Genomic DNA, 27,747 nt, shown 5'->3' with positions numbered 1-27,747 from the left:
TCTCTCTCTCTCTCTCTCGGTGACTATAGCTCCTCGGAATGTTGTTCCAGGCGCATTCCGCGTAGAGCAACTTTCCGTGCACTAGGGGTCATTAATAACACCAGCCATCATCATCTTAAGCATTCCTCTTCACGGAGCAGAGCGCTCGACACTTCAACGCCTTGCGACTGCAATGAAGAATGCTAATCCACTGCAGAGCACCAGACCGTCTAATTCGCGAAAATCAATTCCAAATGCAGGCGAATAAATTGCAATCAGACCGGGGCGTTATCGAGCGAAGGGCAAATATTTGCCACCAGATCGGCAATGTCAGACATTGGTAGGGCACACGTAGCGGTAATCTTTCCAATTGCCTACGAAAGGGAAACTTCTTTGGTGCACCGGGAAACCCTTCGGTGCTTCGCGTAGGTGTGAGATTGGGGAATTTGGACCTCCTGTGGCACCGGGGAGCCTGCCCTAGGAGCCGTCAGCGCTCGCGAGTAATCGATTTATCCTTCAATTTGTGATTGATTGCACCGGCAAAGTTTCCGGGTTTTCCGGGCGTGGTACGATGCAAGCGAGAGGCTGCTGAGGGCCACGGAGAGCCCCAATGGAGGGGAGCTACTGCAGTGTGACCGATCGAAAGACGAACCGATTTCTTCGCACAGTGCAGCCCGGAACCATATCCGCAATGGACCGGGACAATATTAATTTTTGATGACGCCGTTAGCATTGTTTGTTGAGTGCCCGGGATCGTAATCCCGCAGCCGAAGCAATTCGTGTGGAAGTTGAGCTGACGGAAGCGTACCTTTTTGGACGGTACCTCAAGCGTAATCGAGCCGAATTTGGCCTCTTTTGGAGTGGGATCATTTTGCAAGCCTTTGGAGTGCCTTTAGGGCGCATCACAATACGATTTAATCCTTGCTCCGGTTCCGGTTACCGGGACCGCCCGACCCGGTTCGGCATGTTAATAAATCAATACCCCGTCTCGCAGCACACTGTGCGCTGCGCATAATCTGACGCTCCTTGAAAGTCACGCTATTTTTAGACCCCCGTTCCATCCATCTTCCTGCTGGCCGGTACCGCGCAGACAGGGCTTCTTATCTATTCCTCTCACGCCGTCGGATCGATTTGGCTAATCCGCCCGGAGAGAACGGCCTATTTTGGGACGGTCGGCCGGCGATGCGGTTGGTTTGTGCGAATGCAAAATTCAACGACTCATCCCCGTTCTCCGTTCCGCGATTGATGATAATTCAATTTTCCCCTGCTAACGCCCAGCCCAAACGTCTTCATTTGGCCCCTTTGGTTGATTCTTGATATCGTTCGCCAGATTCCGGATCCATGGCGTGGCTCCGGGATGCTGCTTTGACTTCGGGACCGCCCCAACTGTAACTGACCTCAAAAAACGCGGCCAAATGACAAAGTAGCTGCTGCTATTACGCTGAACACTCGTTCGTTACTGGGGCGCCGGGTCTTTTCGGAGAATCGATATGGCCCGGTTCCGGATCGAACCAGTCCGCGGACCAGACAACCAGCAGGATTAGCTGGTGCGATCAGAGCGTCCGCGTGACGTGGCCAGAATATGATCCGCAACATGGTTGTCAACGCCGAGAGCACGACGATGGGGATGATTGATTTCAGCTCCGGGTCTAGGGTCCCGGTCCCGTGCACAATGAATGTTTGCTGTTCATCTTTCGACCACCGAGCGTGGAATTGAACATCGTGGTTAACCGTGTACCGTTGACGGAAAGCTTGGCGTTTGACAAAGGGTTGTCCATTTATACGAATTACCAGGTACCAGGGCTAATCCTGTTGCGAGAACGACATAGGAGGGCACAATGTAGTGGAACTCTTAGTCGCCGTGCGAAGTAATAAGCCACTCTGGGTGAATACGGTTCACATTTGAGTTTCAACTTATGAGCTTGACATTTGGCCAATTACAGCTGCCTTTAGGGATCAATCCGAGATGGAAAAATCAACAGCTTCAATGTAGGCCCGGCTGGCTGCCCTATCTCCGAGTCCACAGAGATTACACAGGAGGATCCCGCTTCAAAAGCTGTCGTTCTATATCCGGACACTCCGGCAATCAGGCAAAGCACCACCGCAACACAACATCAAACGTGACCTGCATTTGATCCCGACCCCGACAACCAGAACGGACGGACGGACGGACGGACAGAAATAAAACGCACAGTTCGTTGAGCATTTTGGCGCCCGACCATCGATCTGACCCCGGAGACTCCGGAGAAGTTACATAAATCAAACTGCACAAAGTCGCGGCGGTCGGTTGGCCGGCTAGGGAAGAAAAGAAGAATCTCCCGGAACGCTAGGTTCGAGAGGGGTAGCTCGTGGACTAAGTGGACAAACTTGAAGACCACCCAGACCTGCCGGGACCCGAGAATGCTGGAATGTTGTGCAAAATGCTACGTGTCCTAGCGTCGTTCTCGGGGAGCCTGACGCCCAAGGAAGGAAACCCAGCGCGCATAGACGTGGATGGGCATCCGAGTGGTCGGATGGTGTTGAATGTAAATGGACGAGAAAATCGAACCATTTTCAAACCAGTCTCTCTGGACCGGATCGTTTTCTGTCTGGACCGGCGGTTCCCAAGCTGGGTTCGAAAAACCGTCCACCATTTGGTGCTCCCGATGAACGTAATTAAATATTTGGTCCCCAGATGGGCAGCCGAGATCTGCATGCCGGCTGTGGGGAAGTGACTCTATCTCTCTCTCTGGGGGGAAGGCGATATATTAAAAATCCCTTGAGCAACCAGAGTGTTAGTTTATTCGGTGAAACGCTTTGGGAGTCACTGCGCCAGAGCGATGTCGTCCGTCGTAATGGCCAGTGACGTGCCCACGTGAACATCCCCAGCCGGGTTCACCGATTCGTACATTGGCCGTCACATTCGGCAAAGGTTTCGCAGGATTCCTCTAATGTTACGACACCCATCACTTTCTACTAGCACCATTGTCGGACGAATTCCTGAAGCATAAGCCCTCAGGTGGACAGCCGGGAAGCCCACTAAGGATAAGTTGAAAAAGCTTAGCTTTGTAGCGCTCAGATGTGCTCAGTTCAGATGTGTTTCGCTTCGCGAGGTATCTACTGCGGTCAGGTCTCCCAAAGCCATCTTGGCTTCGCTTTGAGGATGAAGCCCGTCAGTTGGTGATAAATTTAAATCAATGTTTTATAGGATTACTTTACCTTACACCCTATACGACGGTCGGAGGATGCGCTCGAGTACACCGCTGAGTAAATCACACAGTATGAGAGAGCTGTGCAACGGAGTGCGTTTGTTTGTCTCCCGAGGTGCCCAGCCCCGGTTGACGACGTTTTCTTGTGCGACGGCGATCACATCCGGTGTTCAGGCGGGATGTTGATAAGTGCATATCAATACGCCCGCTCGGGGTCCTCGTTGTGAACATATTCAAATAAGCGCCCGGGATGAATAATGAAACGATCGTTACGGGCCGGGCAACCATCGACCATACTGTCGAACTCGTAAATCAGCTCAACAAGTTCATGTAAATCATGTGCCCACAACGCGCCTCGCCGCCAGGCGCAACTGGCCGCAAGAGACTCAATCGGAGGTCCCGTGGATTTGCATACGGATACGCAATGGCCCCGTGCGCGCTCGGTTGCTGAATATTTATGAACGATTCTTGTTTCTTTTTTTCCCCCCATTTCTGGGGCGTCAGAAAGAAGATAACCTATTTCTCGGCGGCTGCGGCTTATCTCGGGCGGGCCCCCGGGTAGCCACCGGATAGTCAAAACGCCGGGTCGAAACGTTCACGCGGATGTTATCGTCAGGCAGACTCCGCCGAATGGTGATCACGGCCGGTAACATGATTGGCACCGGGTCGAAACGAAGTTGTAGCTATTTCTGCTGTCGCCCTTTGTTGCGGGAAATACGCTCAACATTCGGAATCCCCGGAAACATTCGATCGCGTCGAGGAGAAGAGCAAAAAATAGGGGAAAGTTTTTACCCAACGGAAAATAAGTGCTTCTTTTCCGTCACCACCCGAGGAGTTCCACTCACCGGTTGACATGACCTACTCGCAAATCCAATATGGTGGCTTGTTGCTTCTGTGTGTGCGAAATCCTGTGCGGTGGCCGAACAATTGTGTTACGGTCTGTTCCATTGTTCCGCTTATTTCGTTTTTTTCTCTGTCTCCCAATCTCTCCCTCTCTCTCTTTCTCTCTCTCTCTCTCGATCCAACAGCGCTGTTCAACCGGAAACCGAACCGGTAGACTTCGCCAAGAAATTAAGCATTGTGCGCTTAATTGACGTCACCGGCGTGGAAAAGTCCACCGAACCCCGGACTGGCCGAGGCGTATGAATGAGGCGGAAAACCCCCTCCATTCCGGGCGAAAGGTAAGCAGATAAAAGGCGCACTTGGGGAGCAGCACACTGCTCGCTTCCAGGCCCTCGTTCCCCGGCGTTCCCGGCGTAAAAAGATCACAATCCGCTCGCTCGCAAAAGTTATCGCACGGCCTGAGTTCCCGGAAAATGGCTCGACGCTCGGTGTCCTTATCGGCAGATACCTGGTACTTTGTTGCCAACCATGGCGGGCCCTGGAGCAGCGGTCTCCTGGCACAATGGCACAAAATTTAGTTTATTCCTTTCACAAACCATCCAGCTAAACAATGCACGGCTCGCGCACGCTCGTTATGTAAAATGCTTTTCCCGGCCACGGACTGTGCAATCCAGCAGAAAGCGTACTGTGCCAGGGAACGGAAGATAATTTCACCTCTGCCACGGGCCACTGTTTCTTGTGCCCTGGGCACACCGTTACAGTCACCAGAGCGGTTGCACCGGGCACAAAGAACGGCACCGGAGCGACATCAACCGGTGCTCCGTGGGCCCGGATCACCTGTTGCATAATGAAAGAACGTTTCTCGTGAACTCCTGGCACGGCCTGAATACCGTGCCAACAGCTGTTGCAATTGCGGCTCGTTTTTTTTACGTTTGGTTCCCCGTTTTTATGCTTTCCCTTGAATTTTAAATCGATATTTGGGTTGAAAATGGCGCCGATGGAGACGCCTGGTGCCCGGTGTCGGAGGCGCCCAACTCTCGATGCTGTCCTTCACTATTGAACACGTGCCAAACCGCAACGGGCAGATCAGTAATAATGATAGTACTAATCATGGCACTTACACACCCAAACATAATCATCGTACGAGATACACATTGCACCCCAACATTACTGGCCCCGCCAGTCGACGGGGTCCATCCATCGTGCGCCGGAACATTAATTAACGGCATATGAGTTATGCGCTCGGACGCGGGACCCGGGACCGGGGCCGATATGGTGCCATAATTGTTCCCCCACGCCGGTGGCGAATTTCGGGTGCAATTACACATGATAATTATCACGTAAACCCGGCGGCGCCATTTGACCCGGACAAAGTTGACACCGTCGTCATCGGGTCGGGTAGAAGGACCGGTTCGGTGGACAAATGGGCTGTCCCGTGCGGTCCGTGTGGCGATGGCCGACGGCAACAAATTGTCCGCAATGCAATTCATAACCGGGCGGTGGCCGGATTTCCCGAAAAGATTCCGAAGGAGGAGGAGGAGGTGTGATGCGTGCGTTGAGCGTATGGGGCAACCACATTTTCGTAACGATCGATGACGATGATAGTGTCAGTGAAACGTGAAACGGTATGCCGAGGCTCGCACGTGTTAAGGACATCATGATTCCGTGTTTCATAATTCAATTTGACCTTCACCGTAGTTGATGTGCAAATAATCTGTGTGGCGATGATGCGTGAAAGGCCAAATTAAGCCGTTACTGAGCCGGTGGATCAATAAGTAGCCCTGCCCAGTTATTTATTTTTCAATTTTTTCAATTCAAACGGTGATTAATATTAATTTGGAGATTGGTTACAGAATAGGGGGCTGTGTTTAAACCGTGTGTTAAGAGAGTTCCGTGAAGTGTCGATGCCTTTCAGAAATCACTACGAAAAGTAAAACCCTTACTAAAAGCCACAAATGCTGTATTAGCATTACACAGTATGTCTCAAAGTAAATAGGACTTTTTCAAAATAAGAATGAAAAATGATTTCTTCTGCAAAATCGTTTTATTCTATTCAAAAAAATCTCCTTCCGCTTCGATACACTGTTTTGCACGACTTAACAAAAATTTCGAATGACTAATTTAGATCGTTGGCCAGGACCGTTGGTTCACGCCTTCCGAATGGTCGAATTGTCAGCATAACGTTTTCCTTTCATCGGCAAATGAAATTTTCCGAATACATAAAAGTCACAGGGTGCCAGATCAGGTGAATACGGGGATAATTTATAGATAAAATGCGATATTTGGCGCCACCAAAAATGTCGGGTGCCAAGTCCTATTGAAAAAGTCCTGTTTACTTTAATGCATACTGTGAATAATGATATAACTATTTCACAATGCAAGTACGCAATTGTAACGATTGGAGTGATAAATTTCCACAGAATTCCTAGAGAAGCAAGTGAAGCTCACTCAGCGAACTTCACCACATCACGACTTGATTATTGTGACTTCGATAAATCATGATTGGAAGCTAGTACCTTAGCTGTGAGTTATGCGAATTTTAAAATTACTCTTAAAATCTTGATCCACAACAATGGTACGAACTCTTAAGAACGAATAGCTAAAGAAATCGCTTTAAAGATGTGGAAAATAATTGGAAAGACAATAGAAATCATAAAAACACTATTTGTCAGCATAAATGGCTCTCTTAAGAAAGCTGGCTACTTATTGGCCACCCAACTACCAAAGCCAGTGCCTCAGCGCACAGAAAAAAGAGCACCCATAAGTTTTCATTAGCTGCGTAACTCACGACAGTCGGCCCCATCTCATTTCTCAACTTAAGTGGCACCCCCCCCCCCAAAACGGCGAGGAAAGGACAAACCCGACAATAACAACGACGAAACACTCACCCCGGACACAATAGGCATCCACGCCCGGTCTATTTTTAGGGCGTTAATAAAACCAGGGCACGTTAATCCTTGTCCCGGGCTGGGTGGGTCAGTTTTTAATTTGCCACGCCATTCACGTCCGGTCCAGCCCGGCCGGTTCAGCCCGGATGACCGCAATGCGAAAGACCAGCAAAGTCCGCACCAGCACCACTTTCCGGTTATTGCCACTTCCGGTGGAATCTCCACCGGTGGCTTCTCGCCTCGCCAGGCTGAACAGATTGTTATGGCCGGGTGGGGCCCGGATGAGAACCGGAAGCGACTGAGGTCGTCCCGCCGAACCGGAAGGCAACCGGTGATCATGCTCACGGTCCAACCGGAACTGGCCCGGTCAATATATCTTCATCAGCGGGGGTTCGGGGCAGGGTTTTGACATCCTTTCTTATCCCCACCGACAAAAGGACACTCAGAGCATACTCTCGGGACTGTGGGCCGAAAAATGTGCCCATTTCCTGTTCCTGTGAGAAAAAGCGAGTTTTCCGGTCAACGCCGGGAAATCTGAGTGATACCTATGTTTCGGGCCAGCCAGTAAGTAAACGTCCGTGCTCACCAACAGCACGTGCGGAACTCGTGCACAAAAAACACGTGTGTGCGCCGAGAGCACAATCGTAACATTGTGGAAAGGCTCGGAAAACACTCGGTCCTGGATTGCGGCCGGTTCGCTCGATGCTGCCGGCGATCGTCGCCGCACGGGACAGTGCCGCATTTAATTTGCATGTAATTTACTTGCATGACATTTCGAAACAATCGCGCCGGGCTATTAGTCTGCCAAGGGGAGTGCCAGCTGAAAGATGGCCGCTCCGTCGGTCTGTCACCGCCAAACTAATGGCCCGGCGGCCCCCACCGTTAAACTGTTTGATGATAATATTATTCAACAAGTCATTAGCCACCGGAAATCGTCCGCTGGGCGGCCATGGAGCCGTTGGGGCCTGGGCAGCCGGGTGAGCTGCGTCGAGACACTGCGGCACAAAACTATCCTCGGGGGTTCCGCATGCGGATTTTTCAACCCGTGGCGGGCCGGCACCCGGATTGTCTCGCCCCGAAGTCACGCGATTGCTGGCGGCTCTGTTTAGTCATTCGGTTGCCACCGTCAACCGTTGTTGTTGTTACATGGCCCGGGTGGCGTTCGATTACAAGCCATTGTGGGGCGCTCGGGAGAAGAAATTAAAAAGGAAAATGGTTTGTGTTCGGCCCCGCTGGGCGTTGGAAAATTACCAACTTTATACAACGACCGCATTATGCTTTCCAGTCTAGCCCGGATAATTTGCCACCCTTTAAAGCGTTGGGGAGTCGTGGTCGCTGTCGGGCAGGGAATAATTTGTACTTCCGGCACCGTCCCTCGTGTGCCCCGAAGTATGTATGCCCGTCTCACGATAACGTCCAACAGACGCCTTAAGGAGCCGGCAAAGTTCTCGCTTTCTTTCGCCGAACTTCGCCGCCACCAGCGTAAAGCTAATAAATGGTCGTCCCATTTTTTGTCCGCTCGCATAAACTACCGAAAACGCCGAAATGTTCGTTCAATTACGTCCTGGCGGCGATGCCGGCAATTTGCTCGGCCCTGCGACGAAGCCGGGAAAGGCAATTTATTGATCAATTTATCAACTTTAAGGTCTCATCTGATTGCTTATCGACGGACACGGGACGCGGGACCGGGGAGGGTGGGGCGGTCTCCCACGCCCCAAACTTTATGCTAAATTTTTAACACACACGCGCGCTCAGGCACGCAATAAGGACTCGCTGCGAGTCGTTGGGACAAATTTCGATAATTTAGATAGCTCTCCGGCCCCACTGGGCCGAATTCTTTGGGGCGCCCGAAACAGAGACCAACAGCCCGAGCAGCATAAAAACGGTTTTACGACCCCCCTCGGTACCCTCCTCCATTACGAACCCCGCACCATGTCCAGTGGCGAGCCCCGCGGCGACGGATTCCATTGACGTCACAGACGTTCCCTCGTGGTGCTGGGAGTTCACCCAATCAGTCGGGAGGAGTGTCCATCGTTGGCCAGCCCCCGGAGACTGCCACAGGCGGCCGAGCCGTGACTGGTCTGGACAGGACCGCACGGTGTGCACACCGAGCCCGAACTAGTGACCGTAATTGGCGGCTCCGTCCAATCGAACTAACCGAAACCGGGACTCGAAGCAGAGGGATGAAGGACGTGGTTCATTGCGGTCGATCCTCACAAGAGAACGATTCTTTCGCCAAAAACGGTACCACAATACAGTTTTATCCAACCGAAAAACGTCATCCACGGAGTTCGGACGAGTGGCCCTTCGGATCGTTGAAAAGTTGTCGCCGCCATTCGCGCACCGGGAAAAGATTTCTGTTTGCAACTCCCGTGACCATCCCGGACATCATCATCATCATCGGCAGCATCGATGGTATGACGATGGCAGTCAAACCGTCAAATGCAGAGCCGGCGGACCAAGGATTGGTATCGACCCACCCTCACCGAGCACCGAGTGGTCCACGGAGACCAACGACAACCAGCGGCGGCCACGGATCGGATAAGCTACCAGATTAGCGAAGGGAACGTCGCTCTCCTGACGATGTTGCGAAATAAATTGTTTTCCACAAATCGACCAAATGGGAGAACGATGTAAATGTTACCATCAATTTCCGCGGGTGACAGCACGCACCCGGGAACACAGATTAAGTTGCGGAACAGAGTTGCAGAGAAGTGGCCCCGAAAATGGATCCTTTCTAATGAGGGGTTCCGGCATTACCTGGGTGTGCGTGACGTGCCGTGCCGGACATATGTTTCGACATGGCGCAGGGACGATTGCCGCCACTTGCTGGTTCAAACCAACCGGCGAGAGACCAATCCCTGATCTCCGGTCCAATTACCCGATGGCGCCGGTTGACTTTTCTACCCTACCTCCTGGTGCCTGCCTAGTGGGCGGCAAGTAATGTTGACTTTTATTGCGATTATTCTCCTCCATTAAGCCGTGTAAATTTCGCACGTCTTCCGTCCGGTTCCGGAGACCGTACACCTGGGACCGGGTGCTACGAACTACTCTAGTTGACTGGCTGGCTGGTGAAATGATTTCCTCTCGCATTGCGAGGTGCTGCCCGGCGCGATTGATGGTTTCCTGTTTTAATGTCAAAGTGCAATGTAAATCAAGAGTACGGTTCACCGAGCCTTTCGAGAGTGTGGATTATCCCATTACATTTTTATTCACGCCCCGTGGGTCGTCAGTGCTTGCGGATGGAAATCCTGCGACTTAAAGTGTGACACAGTTTATTCATTTAACCAATTTATCCTCTTAATTACGGTATGCTGATTGTGTGAGCACGCTCACGCTTCGTGCTCGTCCTGTACGAGATGGACACAGCAAAACTCAGTTAATTGATCCCAACCATGTTATTCACTCCCATGTTTGTCCTATGGTGATACATGTCATCAGCAACTTCAGTGTGTGTCCTGTGTACTCTCTAGTAGATGGACTTCCTGTGTGCATTGCGAAATCCCACTCTCAATCCCATCCTGGATAGTGCTCCGAAGCCAGTATTCGGTCGAAAGCGACGCGGATAACTTTAAATCGAAGTAGAACGTAGTAGTGTTCTCTTTTCGTTTGGCCAAAACTACAAACAGAAAGTAAAAATCCAAAAGTACAAAAAAAGGAAGCTGACAAGCTTTCGAGCTAAAGTCAAAGCATCCAGGTTGAAGTTGATTAAATTGATTTGATTGATTTTTACTGTGATCACGCGTGGAACGATTGGCTCCTGGCTACTTGGACACCGTCACAAGGATCCTTAACTCGCCAGAAGACGCCGGGACCCGAGTGACGGATGGTGTGTCTATGGAAATGTGTCAAGAGGCGCTTGGGTGAAGCCAACCCGAGAAAAAGTCACCCACCCGATCGACACAAAACACAGTTTACGGTACGGAGCTGGGGCGTGCCCTGTTTCGCGCATTAGCCGCCACGTGTGCCCTCTCTCCGCCTCCGCGTCCATACAACTCATTTATCACACCCCACGATAAGTACTACCGGGGCTTGCTGTCCTTGCTGGTCCAACTCGCGCAAAGCGCGAAAGAAGTTGCGGAGAAGCTAAAGCCTGCCCGGGGTCACCAGCGGATAACTGGTCACGTAGATTATCCCGTTCGCGCAAACCGGACCGGGCCGGGACCCCAAGTGCATCCCGCTTACGTTCTTTTGTGTGTCCTTTATTTAGTCCCTTTTGTCCTGCCGGCCAGAGTGGACCGTCGCCCGGCTGAAGTGTCGGTCGGCGGACATCGAGTGAGCTACGAGTGTCATTATGGACCGCGCCACTCACCGATAGCCGGGCGCGCGCGTAAAGCGTGAAGCATAAACGCAGCAGCATAACCGCCGCTCGATTGTGTTGTGCTGTCCCGGGGGCCCCGCGATGATGGCTCCCGTGCAGTGGGCGACACTTTCAACAAAATCACGTCCACGATGGCGAACGTCGCGCCGAATGGCACGTCGTTATGATACGAAATGAAAATGACACCAGGCACTCGGTCGGGCGCTTCTGCCGGAGCGCCACGCCCTCCTCGGTGGGGGGCCAAAGCTTTTGGTGTAAATAAACGGACACCAGCGGATCCTGGCGGAGTCGGTGGCAGTCTCGGAGGGGGGCGCTGGTAGAATTAAGTTAAAGTCGTTACTTTTTTCCACTTCCATTGCGCTTCTAGACCGCTTCGGCCACTCGTTTGACGGCCGCGTGGAAAACAATGTGGAAATCAACAAGATGTCAACAGTGACGGGCGTTTTAATCAGCTCCCGGACTCCCCGGGTGGATCGTGCCGGCGCATGATTTCGAGCGGGCCGGACCAGTCCCGGTCCCGGTCACGGTTTGATGGAAATGTAATGAATAAATGCCTCCACGGTCGGGTCCCGCGCGTCGGTCACCCCGTCAGAATTGACTGCGCTGCCGACCGAAGGTCGGGAAAGAAAATGTTTAAAATCTACATAATTGACGCCACGTCATTTGGGTTCTTGTCTTGTGCGCGCTACAAACTTGCAGTTTAACTGCGCGTCCTTCCTGCGCGACGCCTCTCGTCATTTAACGTTCCTTTGTGCTCCGATTTGATTGTGCGCGCAATTTGGTGCCTTTCATTCCGCTCGAGTTAGCCACCGAACTAACCTACCCACTAACAAGTTACCGCCACCATTCGGTATGAGACTCGGTACGTCATAACATTTCCCAAACGAGAGAGTGGCTTAAAAAAATCGTTGCCCATTTAAAATATTCATCGTAAGCCATCCCCACACTGAAAATGGTCAAAAAAGGTTGTTGGTGTTGGGAAATATGAACTGCATTCGAGGCCGGGGTTTCCCGGGCGCATCGTAAATAAGTAACGACATTCAATATGTACTCAGTACCGGGGGCGGAAGTATGCGCCATGACACATGCAATGTGTAGCCGGCTGCGTTCGCAATCGACACAGGATCCGTTCCATTCCGTGTGAAGTAATAGGAAAAAATCGATTCAATCGCCACCACCGTGCAGGAGTCGATATCCGTGTCCCGATGCTCCGCGGTGCGCGGTACGGTGTCTGAGAAAATCGGTTCCAACGATTGCCACGATCCGGCCGCCACCCGGATAGTGCTTTACCCACGGCAATGCTATGAATGCACCGGGCTGCTGCTGCAGTGGTGAGCATAAAACATGAAGTGGTTTTACGACCCGGTGCAAGTGCATTTATCTTCGTGGCTGCGGTCGCCGGGGACAAAAATCAATCACATCATCATCATCATCATCATCATCATCATCAACAGCTATCACGGCGCGCTGTGTTTTATGCGCAGCGCAATGCACTGCGTTCGAGATACGTTCCGGTGGTGGTTTGGGATGCGATGCAGGATGTGGCCCAGGGTTTTTTTTGTGCAATTTTAATACCATTCGACTCAAACTCAATTTTCATCACATTTTCACCATAGTGCGGCCGAACCGAGATCAAAATGGGTCTTGAATTGATTAAATTAAAATTCGGTGGAAAGCGGGAAAAATAAAATGTATTCATATGGCCATCGGGCATAAACTCACCCACGCCTTAATTGAGTTTCTCCCCATCCGGGTTCCGATGATGTACGGACGACGGGAAAAAAAATCTACTAGTCGTTCGGTGCGCTACCAATGTGTGCTGCCTAAAACTAAAAACTGACAAATAATTGTATTACTTTCACTGTGCTGGACTTGTCAATTACTGCGAGCCCCAGGGCGTTTTGTGGAGGGAAGTTGCGTCATAAAAGTGTATTAAATTATTAGAGTGATAGCAAAAAAAATTGGAAATGAGTCTGAAAAAAGCACTAGATACGTGTAAAATTAAATTGATTAGCGTCATAAAGTAGAGCATGAAGCCCAGTCAAGCACATTATGCTATTAATTACGTTGAGCCATTAACAGTATCAATATAAAACTTGTGAAGTGAATTCCGGAAAATAAAAAAAAATTCAATGTGGTCACATTCGAGAGCGTATTTGGCAGGGCAAAAGTTTTTCCCGAAGTTAGCTTCGGTAAAGTTTCTAGGACTTCATTTCAAATTTCTAGGACAAAGTAAACGAAACGTTTGAAAACAAGTGTTCCGTTCGCGAGTTTACAGCATCGACACTGGAACTGCATGAATCCGAAATTGAGAAGAAAGCTCCCGTGAAAATGTTCCCAAAAAGCGATTCATTTCATTCAACTCCTGTTCGGCTCCAAAGTCGTTTTGTTGCAAACTCACCCCGAATAAATGAATCGATTCACGTTTATCAATGGCCTCGCCGAATGGCCGGTACCGGAAAATGCCAGGGGCGCAGCGAAATTATTATTTTTCCAATTATTTGGCTGTCTCAATCGCATGTTTACGGGATGAAAAATTATGGCCGCCTCCCAATCGTGAATGCGCATTATATTCATCACGACATCAATCGGCATGATGACGCTGAAAACGATCGGGGTCGTTTTTCTCACTCGCAAATATTACGACTCTGACTCCCGCACCGTGGTGGATCCGTGCGCGGTATCCGCGTGCGACAGGATATGCTCCATCAGCCCCGCGCGGTGCTCGAAACCGTGGTCCGCGGTTTCTCGCGGGTGGCTACTGGCGAACCGATGGTGGGCCCCCGGCTTATGATGGTGGGTAATAAAGTTTATTACTATAATGAATCTTTGGGTTCATCTAGGTTGTACGTGTTGGTTAGGACGCGGCACAGTTCGCGCTTGGTGCTTGGTAGTGCTACAGATAAATATTGCCTGGCCCTGATAGAGGTGGGCTTATTTTTGGCCGGACGGTTTGAGCAAAATTCCGTTGCGGTTGAAAAGGGGCCACCATGTCGATAAATATTTAGAAAATAGAAACCAAACTAGGACGAAAAATCCGTGGAACGGTGTTGGCGAAAAATCGAACCCCTGCGTAGGTCACTGGGTGAGCGTAGCGTAGATTTGTTGAATAATTGGCTACTTTTCACGAGCGCCCGCCCGCTGGACGGTAGCCCATAATTTCTCGCCCGTCGACGCCCGACGCCGGAAACAGCACATTTCCTCCGGGCAACGCCGAGGGTCAACAAACATTTCCTATCAGCATTTTGCTTTTTTTTTGTTTTGGTCTGAAACGACGAGGACGAAGGTCCTTTGTTTGTTTGGAGCTTTTGTTGAAATATGCATTTTGATGGGGCTTCCGGCGGGAGTTTCCGGAGTCATCGGAGCACAAGGCTTCCAGAGCCAGCGTTCTAGCTACCTCCCAGCCGATAGCTACGAGAATTAGTGCGATAAGAACTTTCTTCCAAAACCAGCCACCTCCTGCTACGGGTTTCGGGTGTGTGTTCTGTGTTCGGGAAAATTATGCCGGGAATTTCAGCATGTTCGACATGCTCGGGGAATCGGCAGCTCACGGCTTTAAGTGAGCGCGACCCCAAACGCAAGACGACAAAGGTCTAGAAATTCGTTCCATATCATGCTTGTTGTCGCATAACTAACTCAAACATTTCGGCCATGTTTGGTAGCATAAGTTGAGAGAAAATGGTGCACAAAACCACGTCAAATAGCAGTGTATTTTTTCCAACAATAAACCTGCCTGCCACACAAGCCGTATTCTTTCACACGGCACATGTTTAACGCCAGATATCGTCGGACCAACCTTTTATTTCAGTAAGCCAGCCTTCATTCTTGCCGACCAATCGATCAGCGCCGCTTTCTCCGGTAGGCTAGCGGAAACAAAGCGGCTCTACTCAAACATATCTTCCGGAACTGGCAACAATCTAGAGCTTACTCGGCGGCAGTCGATGTTGCTTAAGGTGAGCAGCACAAAGAAACCCCACCCGGAACCCCGATAGCCGGGCGGTGATAAATGCTATCACCGTCCGAGATATTCGAGCCCGTCGCCATTCAATCCGTTTCCTGTTCCATTTTCCAGACACCAGAAATCGAATACAAACTTCCCACACCGGCGGATGGGTTTGAAGAAGCTCCGTTCCGTTAGAGTGTTACGAGTTTTCTTAAAGATTTTACTGTTTATCCACAACAAGCACCAAGGCAGCGCCAAAAAAACAGAGAGCCACCGCCACGATCGATGATGCAACGGAACCTGCGGAACCTTTCGGCCACTCGCCAGCAGGAAAAGAAAAACTAAACGAGCCGAGAATGGGCGGAGAACCGATAGAAGGGCCCCGAGAGGTCTGGGCAAATTTGTTCGCCTTCGCCGGCCGGGCCGGACGATCGATTAATGTTTGTTGACAAACTGCGGACGGACGGACGGACGGACGGATGTGTGAGAATAATCGTAGGAAAGGCCGCACCTGGCCCTGGCCTGATGGTTCCGTGTGCAATCGATAGGGACGTTGGAAAAACTTTCCGCCCCCAAAAGGAGATAGGGAATGGCTTCGTCGCGCCGCGCCCAAGGACCCAAAAGCAGCCGACCTTCGGATTCGGAATGGAACCTCCGGTCGGTGGCCCAGTTCCGGGTTGGTAACGGAATTATAGCGATGATTAATGTTAAGATGTCCCATTCACACCGCACCGCTTAAAGGATCGATGCTTTCGGCAGCTCGGCTTCTTTTGAGTGTTGGATGCTTTTTAGGCGGAAAAACGGCGAAAGAACACAAAACTCGGTTAAATCGGCCTTCCGTGGGCAGTGAGACTATTTTTCGTCGCCCTCCCCCCACCAAAAGGTAACTTCTGTTGAACCCTCGACCTCGGTTGGATTCCGTTGGACGTACAAAAGTTTACTACCGCAACGACGGTATCTCTCCTCGCCTCTGCATCGGAGGGATAACCGGAGGGACCGTAAACCAACGACCACAATAACGACTACGAGCACGACGATGATGATGATGATGATGATGGTGGGCGAGTTAAAAAATGGGGCGACCGAAACCGGGTTGTGAAATCTCCCGTGATACATGGAGATAATTTCCAAACCATTCCCTTATAATGATGTGTGCTTGCGTAGCGCAAATCCTTGTAGGTGCTCCCCGCAGCATGACGCACATGGCCGTAACCCGCCCGCTCCGCTGTCGTCGGTTTCCATCGGGGTCCGTCGGGGTTTTAGGTTGCTCCGTATATGTTTTGATGGGCCCCCGTTCTCGGAGGTAAACCTTGTCGTGTTGTGACAAACTCCATCACGGGGAAAAAGGTCCTCCCGAGACAGCTCGGCGGGACGGTTCGCCTCGAATGCAAAGGCATAACCACGAGAAAAAAGGGCACCCCTATTGGCAAGGTGATAAAATATTTATGAAATACCTCCGCCGAAGGTTTACGGCGGTGGTTTCGGTTTCGGCCGACCAAATTCAAATTCCTATCAAAGCCGTATTTTTGTGCGGTCCACCGGGTCCGCAAATCAGTTAACCGACAAAAATGTATCGCCAATAAATTGGTAACGACCGCAACATCCTGCTGAATGTGCATTTTTTTCTAATTTAATTATTTATTGCACCCATCGGGGGCTAAACGCAAACCCTCCCCCAATAACATTACGCAACATCCGGAGGAGGAATTTGATCAAATAATAAAGCCTTTATAGTCAATACGCACATTTAATTATCCCGATTTAGTTCCATATTACCACTGCAAACTAACGATATTTAGTCGCACGATGTCATTCCGCATTCCGCGTTAAATATCGGATCACAAACAGTAATTGTGTAGCATGTGCATTGTTGTACCGAAACCGCATGCATAGGGACCGCAACGCAGACGGACACGCTTTACGCGCAGCAGGGTTCATAATTAATTCCGATCCCAAAACACAAACATCGCGCACGCTACAAGCACCTAGAAACGTTCCTTCCGGTTACCGCCGGTTTGTATGCTATAAACTAATTAACTACCTGTCATGTGACAAATATGACACCCGATTAGCTTATGAAAACTAGTTTACCGGCAATGGCAGGGCTTACACACCGAGTTCCAACCCCCAAGAAGAGTGATTTTTCCAATCAACGGATTATCGCCAACTAAACCACACGAGAAAGCCGCCCTTTTATCGGACGAAAAAGTGGTCCAACTTTGTAGTGTTGGTTGCACTCAACGCACCGCGTGCGAGAGTCCACCCCAATCAACTGCAGTTCAGCTCCTCATCCCGAAAGAGGCTCCGGCCTCCAGCAGGGAACTCATATTTTCCCCAAACACCCCAAAAAAAACACAATCCCCCAGCGCAGCAGAGCCGAGATGAAAGGGTAAACATTTCGCCCGAGAGCATGGTTTGCAACTGAAATCATACAAATTGGAACGCACCGTAGCGACACGTGTGCACATCGGTGACGGGGCGGAGTCCGGGGGTCCGGGGTCCGGGCGGTTTGCATTTCATCTGCTGTGCACCGGGGCACCCCACAATGCACCGAGAAGTTCGCTCCGCTCCACGTTTTCTGTTGTTATTTTTGCCCGGAAGGGGCGATCCGATCCGAGAACGATGCGATGCAAATAATATCCTGGCACTTCCGGGCGGACCGGATGCACCGGATCCGGTCCGAAGCCGGCGCGAAAACACCATGCACCATGCCGAGTTACGGCCGGGCCGCCGGCAATCGTCGGCCATCGCCGACTCGTGAAGGAGATGTTCCATTATCGATGCACATTTCGTGCCCCAGCACTCTCGGCCCGATGATGCCGTTGATAGGTGAACTTTCCCGGAGTTCCGCGATGTGGCCGGAGATAGGAACACGTTCCGATGGTGCAACGGTGCAGCAACTCGCCATTCATACCGCAAACCGAAAAGGGCGTTCCGTTCCAGGAGCAGCACATAAGCTAACTTTCCTGCATCGGGACTGTCGCAGACGTGTACTGTGTCTTGCTCCCGGGTTCCCGGGTGTGGATCCTCGGAGGTGGATTGTTTTGTGAAAGTTTTTGACAAGTTAAACTTGTCGCCAAACGAAGCGGTATAAATGGTTTGGGTCAACAACGGTCGGGACCACCTAACTCGATTCGATTCGCCCAACACACGGCCACAATCAATATTCATACGGGGACACGGCTGCATGACGAGTCCGGAAAGCAAACAGACTCCGGGGGCTGGCTACTTGCGTATGCAGGCAGCGTAATGTAGGTGATTGTGCGGCAACAAACATTATTGCACCAGTGTTTGATATGCATGCCGTGGCCCGCGGCAATAACGGATGTTTCAACGATCTTTCAATTCCGGCCCGAATTAAATTGATTCATTTGGAACGGAATTAAAGTCCCGTCACCGCAACGAAACGTAAGGGACAGCATCTTCCGTTCGGCCTACCACATCAAAGAGTTCTGCACGCATGCCGAATGAACTAATTCGATTCCGCGGTTCCGACGGTCTGGTTAATTATCAATTTGAAGGTTGATGCACGAAACTGTGCACGTGAAGGAACACCAACCGAAGCGTGTGGTCCTTCCCAGCCGGCGGTTAATTGAATCTCCACACCACGATTTCTTCCGAAAGTATCACACAGGCACAAAGAGAGACGGCTCCAGGCTAGGAGCCCGGGCTTAATTAAGACGCGTATGCAAAAACCCGAACAACGGAAGGAAACATCAACAATAAAAACCCAGGACCCAGAGTTTGACGGCATCACACAAACATCAAACACACGGCGAACGTGGGTCACCTCCTCGGGAAAGCGGGCCCATTTCCCAGTGTCGGGGCAAGAGCCGGTTCCACTACCGATCGCAGGCAGAACACACGGAGAACGGATCAAAGGTGTGACCGGCACACACTACACACCGCGCCCCCGACGGCGTTTTGGCCGAAGATATATTTCTTGGCCTCGGCCTGAAAATGGGTGGAAACCCCGCCGGGGGGTGTTGCGGGCCGGGAAAATTGGATTGGAGAAAAATGAAAACATACAGCCGGTTAATGACGTCAAACAGCGCCGTACGCCACGCACGCACACTCGCGCACAAGGCCCGTAAACAAGCCCATAACCACCGCGCGCGCAAGCAGCCGTCCTGAAGGGGGGGCCTGAGTGGGTGGAAGGAAGCAAAAACCAAGAAAAACTGGTTCAGGGAAAACCCGCTCGGTAGAGTTTTTACTATCCACGCCGGTGAGTTGATAAGTTTCGGGCACAGAATGTTTCTGGAATCGGCTAAAGCGGATAGCGTTTGCACCAAACTAGACACACCGTTTGCCTTAAACGGGGAGGTTTGCTATGAATTTTGATGTTTTCCCAGGCACCGACAAAACCAAAACCAAAACCTTACACGAACCCCTGGAGCCGTTGGTCAATTTGAACTAAATTCCGTTAAAACGGAAAAGCGATTAGCCAACAACTCACCATGGGTCACGTGAAACTAATTTATCTTGCGTTTGCAAACTCGCTGCGCCGTGAGTAGGAAAAGTGGGAAAAAGTTGTGTGTAACTTTCGCAATACACTTTTAATTTCGCCCCACCCGAACCGGCCCCCGGTGAGCTCCCCTCGAGACGCGTAGTAGGAGCGATTCTCGCCAGCTAACCAAATATTGCTGCAACGAACCGTCGGTCGGCCGCGGGTGGGCACGAAACACGAAAATTGAAGGGTAAACATCGCCAGGAAAAACCAACCCCAACCAACGGTCGCACAGCTCAGCTCAGTGCGCACCGAGGACAACGCGCCAACCGCACACACTGGCGCACGCGAAGGAAAGCAAAACAACAAACGAAAGTATAAAATAATTAATTGGATTAATTCGAAACATATTTTTCCCGCGCGCGCGCGCGTGCAACGCCAATTTTGCAACTCCGGTGCGTTCGATCCCTGCTCCGCGCTGGTGGTGGTCCTGGCAGATTAATTTCCTTCCCGCAACCGGTACCGGCGGGGGGGCCGCCCTGTGTCCTGATATGCGTTGACTTTTGGTAAATTACCAATTCTGTTTATCTTTCCCCAGCTTCGAAAGGGCTCCTTCTGTCGATGGCATCACCGAACGACGACGACGACGATGGCGACGAATTTTCAAGTGTGACGCGAGCTATTAAGATGATGTTACTCTTTTTCGGGACGCGGCGAAACAAGCGATCGCGAGCGCAAATCTAATTTGCCGAGTTGGGTTTCGGGAGTGCGGGAGTATTAAAATTAGACAGGCCACTTGACGTGGCGGGTAATGTATCACCGGATCGACGTATCATCGGAGGCCGACGGAACGACAGTCTGGAAAGCACAGTCTGGATACTCGGAAACGCCGGTGACGCCGCTTGAAGCGAAAGATATTTTTGTACCTTACGATGAATTTCCATATTTCACTAGCAAATGTGGCCTAGCGTAGCAGCTTCGCAGCAGGACATCCACAGACTATTATAAGATTTGTGTTTCGTTCTTCTGATAAACTTAAATTAGAGTCATTCCCACACAGCAATTCCGGAATGTAGTTAATGTGTTTTTAATGTAAAAAGGCGTCTCGTTCTGCGCCGTGCGCAACGAAGCATCGAAACGATACAACCCATTTTTCGTACGATAACACACGATGACCCTTGCCGAAGCGTCCCTTCCGATGTCCCATTATGCTGTGCCCGAAAGGGCCTCCGAAACGTTACCGGCAACCGCTTGACACCGACACCCGAAAGTGTTGTCCAGCGTCCGGAGCAGTTTGTCCGCCCGCTCCCCGAGAGGTACTTATCATCATCATCTTCCCTGGAGGATAGGAAATATGATTACGGCAGCAATCACGGAGGACACATCGTGACACAGCGGGCCGATATGCGGGAATGTGCCAGCCACCTCGGTCTGCCCCGGGAATCGCCAGTTGACGGGTAAAAAATAGCGCTACATAACCCGAGCATCGCGCCGCGGTGAATGATTCCGTTTTCGGGCACCGTCATGGTGCAAACGGTGCGCACGGAGGGAAACGCGATGGTAATATCATAAGCCTTCCGCTGGCGCGAGGAAACCAGCCAGCGCCTTCGGCTGCCGGGTACTATCCCGAAATTCAAGGACACATTCGCCGAGTGGTTGTGCTCGGCGCTCGACAGGAAAATATAATTTATCATTCGTGCGTCACGAGACACACCGCGGATGACGCTGTCCAATTTTTGCGTCCGGACGTAATCGGATCCGGTTCCGTTTCGGACGAAGATGTGATGAAATCTCCGGTGTGCGATTTTATGATGCAATCTATCGATTGCCCACAGACATCTTGTGCCACCAGACGTTCATCGTTCGTCGGTGAGAATCCAAATGTTAATGCGTTACCCTCTTCAGAGTGATGGCCAGGTTGTTGTTTGTTTCTCCCAAAAAAAAAAGGATAAGTGATCATGGGCGTCCTAAATAATAAAAATTATCGTTCATCATTCCTTTCGCCTCATTATTCCGGTTAACTTTCCAGTTTATGAACTCGAACCGATATTCACCTGGTTCCACCGCGCATCTCGTCGACCTCGGGACACGGGCACGTCTTGGTGTTAATTTATGCCAGGTGTTTGATGAAGACGGAATTTTGCTGCTCATCAACCGGCTCAGCATCATCCGAAGGCAACGCTGGCGTGGCCGCCCACATCACAGCTCGTCACCCTGTGGGCAATGTTTATTTAATTACACATTCAGCACCAGAGCAGCACCAGCGGCGGCCCCGTCTGCGCCACGGGTGCCTTCGTCTTAAGACATCAATCCCAATGATCATCCGTCGTCGTGCGAACGGATCGTCGCTGCGGATCCCCAGGCGTCGCTATGCTGTTAATTTATGTAATTTGTCCCCGTCAAACACTGATTACCGGCGTGGCCCGGCGTCTGCAACGTGAGCGTAATGTGATTAACCGGCGATTCTGTTCCGTTTTTATCCCCGCCAAGCAATTTATGTTTTGTGCCCCAGTCCGCCCTAGTCGTTGGAATGGTTTGAAGAAGGGCGTACCAAGCGCCTCCATTCGGAGCATGAATTCGGGTTTTTGGGGCGCAAAAGCTTCCTTAATCTTTCGTCCGAGCGTCCCGTTTTCCGTATCCGAACGTCACAGAAAGTGGAATGGATCATACGAAAGCCGGCTCATCATTCCGGAGTCTCGCAGTCAACGAGGACGCGTTCACCGAGAAGGTGTCTTTTTTATAGAAACTCGGGAACATCGCTTACAAAAAGTCGGTGAGGTGTGGTGCTGTCCGAAGTGGGCCACAATGGAACCGTTTGCAGCACAACGGAATGCAGTCGCCACCGTTCACATCAAACGACCCCATCAACCACAATTTCCAACCTCCGGGGACAGCGGCGAAGGTTGCCAACCAGCCAGTCCCCGTCAGCGCAAGGTCCACCGGGGCCAGCACGAAAATGTCTTATTAAGTTTTATGGCCAAGCTAGGGCCAAATAAAAGAGGAACTCGCCAACAGCAAGATAAAAATTGGAACGGTCCAGGACCCTCAACCCACACGACACCGTACCGGGGGCCGGTCCGGGCGTCCGTAGAAAATTGAGAAAGAACAGGCGGCAATGCTGATGAAAATTCTTAAACCATTACTTCCACTTCGCCCGGTCGCCCCTTCGGTTTCGCCACTGTGTGCTGATGACGTTTATGGGCTGCACTCAGGTCCACATCAAGTGACGGCCCAATGAGTTTTCGTTACGAACTTCTTGAGTTTGCCTTCCCCGGAGAAGGAAGCTGGTGGTGTACGTGAAAACTAACTCCAACACCGCCACCGCCCAAGTCGTGTAATTCGTGTCTTTGGTTGTCGAAGACGCCGAACTTGGCCAAGGGCGCTGTCTCATCGCATCTCGCCGAGCGATGCTGGCGTAATAGGGTATGTTCTCGAAGCTCGAGCGCTGAAGTGCCAATAACTGGCCCGCTCCAAGCTTGGCTCGGTGCATCCGTGTTAAGCGGCAGACCACCAGACACCAGAACACCAGACGGGCCATGGCATCGCTTAACCTACCTCAACACTCGCTCGCTGGCACATCGATGTGCTTGACATATTCTATTTGTCACAAACGCCGCAGAAATGTGTCCTCTGTGGTTTGTGCGACCAGATGAAAAGAATCTATATTATATTATCGAACACTTTGGGTGGCTAACATCGTGGGTCATTTCCTATGAAGAAATCTATTCACATAAACCTTACTACAAACACTTACACCGAACAATGTCCAATCGAACGGGGTTGTAGCTTGTAAACGACTCGAATGGAACCTAGGTGGACTGGATTTTGATATAGTCTAAACGAAAGTCAACTGGCAGGGACTCCAATTAGGTCCTAGATTAGAAACGATTCTAGGAACACCAGTCGTTAAGCGTTACAAAGCACTTTTAGTAGTCTGACCCTGCAAATGTGGATTTACTTTTCCAACATCGTCCCGGGCGTTCCTGATTGATGTGTGATGGTGTTTCAAAAGAACTAGCGTCACACGCAAAAATAAAAACAATAGTAACGATGTTTTCTGGCCGAGAGCGGGAGGCCAATAACAAACAACTCCGAAAATGTGCTACCCAAAGTTTCTCGTTTCCGATGTACCCGACGGTTGCCAGGTTTTGGTTTCATTTACATTCGACAGTCTTGCCTATGAATATACATTGTGTGTGCGAAGCCAAACCCAAAGTGCATTCGAAATGAAATTCGAGTAAATATCGAGGATGGTTTGCGTTCCTGTTGACGACGAGGACGAGGAGGGCGGTACGAAAGCAGGACCAACGCCCGATAGGACATAAACCAACGTTCATGACCGGAATCGGAGGTACAATTTAAAAAATCGGAAAGTACCGAGCGCCTGTAGCCGGATTGTTCGATCAACATATTGGTCCAATATGCTCGATACCGAATTTGCGGAAATTACAAAAGAACGTCATACAGCATGCAGTTGGGAAAAGTGTTGCATAAGGAGCGCATTCGCCGGAAATGTTGTTGTTTTACGCAGAGCAAATGGAATTGAATTCGCTTTTTGTCGCTCGAATTGATACATTTGCCGATTGCTTTCGAGAAATATTTGTTTTTCGTCAACCAGAGAGCGAACCAATGTAAAGTGCATATCATTTACGTTCGTGGTAAACTGTACTCATTTATATTTGATTTTCACTTATTTTCTCCATAATTGCCAATTTGCATGGAATTCACATATTTATACATTTTGTAGCACAAAAGTTCTGCACGCCCAAAAATCACGTTCCAAGCTAAGGGCCGTGACCCAATAAGTGACTTACGTCACAGTTTGTACAAAGCATTACATTTAACTTACTCTTCAGCCGAACCACATTACATTACAACAGTACATTAGCAACGATGTACCACGAGCAAGATTTAAGTGGCAAGACGATAAGCTAAATTGCAATCAGAATTCCTTGCTAATTGAATGACGGAAGTAGCGAAAGCATCGTCCGGGACGTTGTTATTTCAAATGCCTGCCTAACGATCCGCAGTGCAGACGGAGATACCAAGCAGGATCTAGCTAGCTAGCCCGCAGGATCTTTTCCACGGAATTCAGTAATTTAGCGAATTCCAAAGCAACTACCTTCGAGACATCTTCGACAGCGGCGACCGGGTGGTTTGGGGGGTTTTTATTCCCTTGAAACGGTCCAGCCCGCCCGCGAGATAAGCGTTCGCTTTTTATCTTGTCCCAGCTTCTGGGACAAAAATGGTGGCCTTCGGCCCTCGGCAGTTATCAGTACGATCCGAAACGTACGGTAAATAGTCAAAACATTTGCTGCAGTGGAGTAAAACTCTGCCGCCCGTTCGAGAGCCGAGAGCGAAAATATCGAAAACCGTACTCCAGCTGTTATCGTGTCGGGGTTATTTTTTTTGTTTCGCTACCACAGATGTGACCGGAAGCCCTGCGTGATCGAGCGTGAAGATTACGTACCTAGTTTGTAAACGACTCTCCTTCTCTTTTGGGGTGACGAGCGTCAATGATTTTCGCAGCAAGCGGCGAGGGGCCAATCAATCGGTTCGCAATCGCGGCCACTGGAGCAAAAGCTGGAGGTTCGTGGGTTACGTTTCCGTTCGGCTCATTTCCGGCCACCGTTCAGTGCACCAGCAACAAACGGTCGGTTCTGCGAGACGATGGTGCTACCGCTCCGGCGTAGCTTGGCATTAAATTTCTCGCACGCCGGTCGTCGCCCGAAAGAAGCTAACCAATTGCGTTTTGCCCAACGAAAATGTGGCCGGGGTCGAAGATATTTTGTCGAAGATAATGGATATCTGGAGGGAAAAATCTCGTATTTCTTCCGTTCGCTGCGGCGTCCTGTGCGTGCGTGACCCCTTTCGGTTGCCGTTTTCGTGGCGGCGGGTTCTCCGCGCTGTTTATTCAAGCTACGATGTTGTTGTTGTGCACCGTCTTAGCGACCTCAGCGGGGCAACTCGGTACGGCGGATCAAAGTGAACCACCAACCTCCGTCGTTTCCATCAGCGTGCCCATCATCATCGTCATCCGATTCGACAGCAACAGCGTCTCTTTAACGAATTTTTCTTTGCCTCACTCACTTTAAAACTCACCAAACTATAATCCCTGTTCACTTCCTTGGGCGGCGAACACACTGCCGGGTGCCGATGAAAAATTCTCCTACAAAACTACGAATATAGTTACATCAGATATTCAATTTCACACAAATCACTGCCATCGTGCGCGTAGCTTCTCGCATTTTTTTCAACAAATATAACGGACGAAAAAAATTCCCGAACGAAAAACGAGCCGCATTTTCGCATCCGGACCGCATTACTCAATTGTTTGGATGCTTTTGAACACTCACAGCTGCACTGGGTCAACACAGACGCGCGTCCGTGGTCACTGGTTACACATGAAAGGATTAGCACCGACACAGAAGGTGCGAAAAGGTTGGGGCTTGGTCAAACAAAACACCACCACAAAAAGGGGAAACATGAAATGCAACACCTGGCCGCCAGCAACCCAGCAAGTCAAGCGAACCGGGCAGAGGCTAAGGTTACTGCGATGATGCGTTTACGTGCGCTTCGGGATTTAAACCGGCTGCTGTGGCGCTGCAGATCGAAAGCAAGCCACCCGATAAAACGTAGCGAGCGTAGCGCGCTGAGCGCAGCACTGAAAACGAAATGAGAACGACAAAACCAACCGGGCATTTGAAGCAGAAACATCACGCTCAAATCACGGCGATCCGATCCGCGGCCATACCCTTGGATTGCGCCACTCCAAACACAAACACACGTGCCCACGTGTAGCAGCCTCCATATGGTAGCAGCAGCAGTAGCAGCTACCGCACCGGGTACAGATGTTTCCGATGTCACTGTCAAAGGCCGGTCCAAGCAAAACACAGATTGGGTCCACTACAAAAGAAAAAGGTGCCCGTGGGAATAAATGGCGATAGAAGCTGTGGAAAAATACCGTACACGGACACAACCACACACAGCGACACACCGATTGGAAGATAAACCGCTCCGCTTGGGCAATCCAAAGACAGCCGACGAGGAAGCGGAAAGTCCACAGTACTGTCCGCGTTCCTAGAGATTCCTAGAGATTTTTTGGGATTGTGCAGACGGGAGAAAGCTGTTCCCATCGCGCCTTCCGAAGTACCTATGGCGCAATGGCCACCTTTCCGCAGACCGTCCGGAGGTCACTACTACGAACTGACCAGCTCCCGTGGCCAACCCTCGAAGCTGCGCCTGTATGGTGAGGTCGTCGAATCGTTTCGTCCGTCCGTTCAAAGCAACCGATCGCGACAAAAATCCCGAACAAACTGCCGCTGGCTGGCCGGACGAACGCGCTTCGGCCGCCAGTGGTGAGTTACCTTGGCAACCGTGGTGGTGAGTGGTGAGAAAGCCGAAAGCCGGACACCGGGCGGCCGCCGCGCGAGGAAGTGGGTCTGGACCGTGAGAAAGTGAGAGTTTGTTTACCATCTGCTGGCCGACGACGACGACGACGACAGTGGCCAGAGGCAGCTTCGGGCAGCTTCGGTACCGGCTATGGCGTCTGTTTTGTTTGCTCACCACCACTGTGCCCCATCTATCTTCCGAACACGACGGCGGAAACGGGCGAGAGATTGCGCGCGCACACGCAAACACGTTCCGAATCTCCGTTCCGTCCCTTTTCGACTTCACGTGCACCCCGGTTTGGGTGTGTATGTGTGGTGTGACGCGTGTGCCAAAGTTTGCCTTGTGGATCCTGCACGCGCGAACGTGACGTACCGAACCGAACCGCATCGCACGTTCCAAAGGCCGGCAGACCCGCGATCGGTCTTTTCAATGATAGGCTCTCCCCGATGACATCCGGACGTGGAACTAGGTGCTTGGTGCACACATACACAAGAACACACTGCCTCTCTGGCCTCCGCTCTCCCAGCGCCATTAATACGGCAATCGCGAAAGAGCTTCAGTTGACCGATGGTGACGAGAAACAATTATCTTTCGATCGAAGTTTTCGTCCTCCAACGCCCCATTTAATCGCGCGCTTGTCCGCCTGTATTTTCGGGATCTAACTTTATAATTGTGCAACTCAATAAACCCTCGTTAAGCTGGTGGATAATTAAATGCAGTTGACGGCCGTTATGGGCGTGGAAGGA

General features: G+C 50.9%; 1 protein-coding gene across 1 annotated transcript in view; it reads right to left on the bottom strand.

Moving 5' to 3' along the window:
* The window catches only part of LOC131215712 (diacylglycerol kinase 1), a 58,981-nt gene that overhangs the window by 28,761 nt on the left and 2,473 nt on the right, over positions 1-27,747 (bottom strand). The window lies entirely within an intron of this gene.

This window comes from Anopheles bellator, chromosome 1 (assembly GCF_943735745.2).
Source record: "Anopheles bellator chromosome 1, idAnoBellAS_SP24_06.2, whole genome shotgun sequence".
NCBI classification, from domain to species: Eukaryota; Metazoa; Arthropoda; class Insecta; order Diptera; family Culicidae; genus Anopheles; species Anopheles bellator.
The sequence above is the reverse complement of the archived record's forward strand: the minus strand, read 5'-3'. Positions and strand labels throughout refer to the sequence as shown.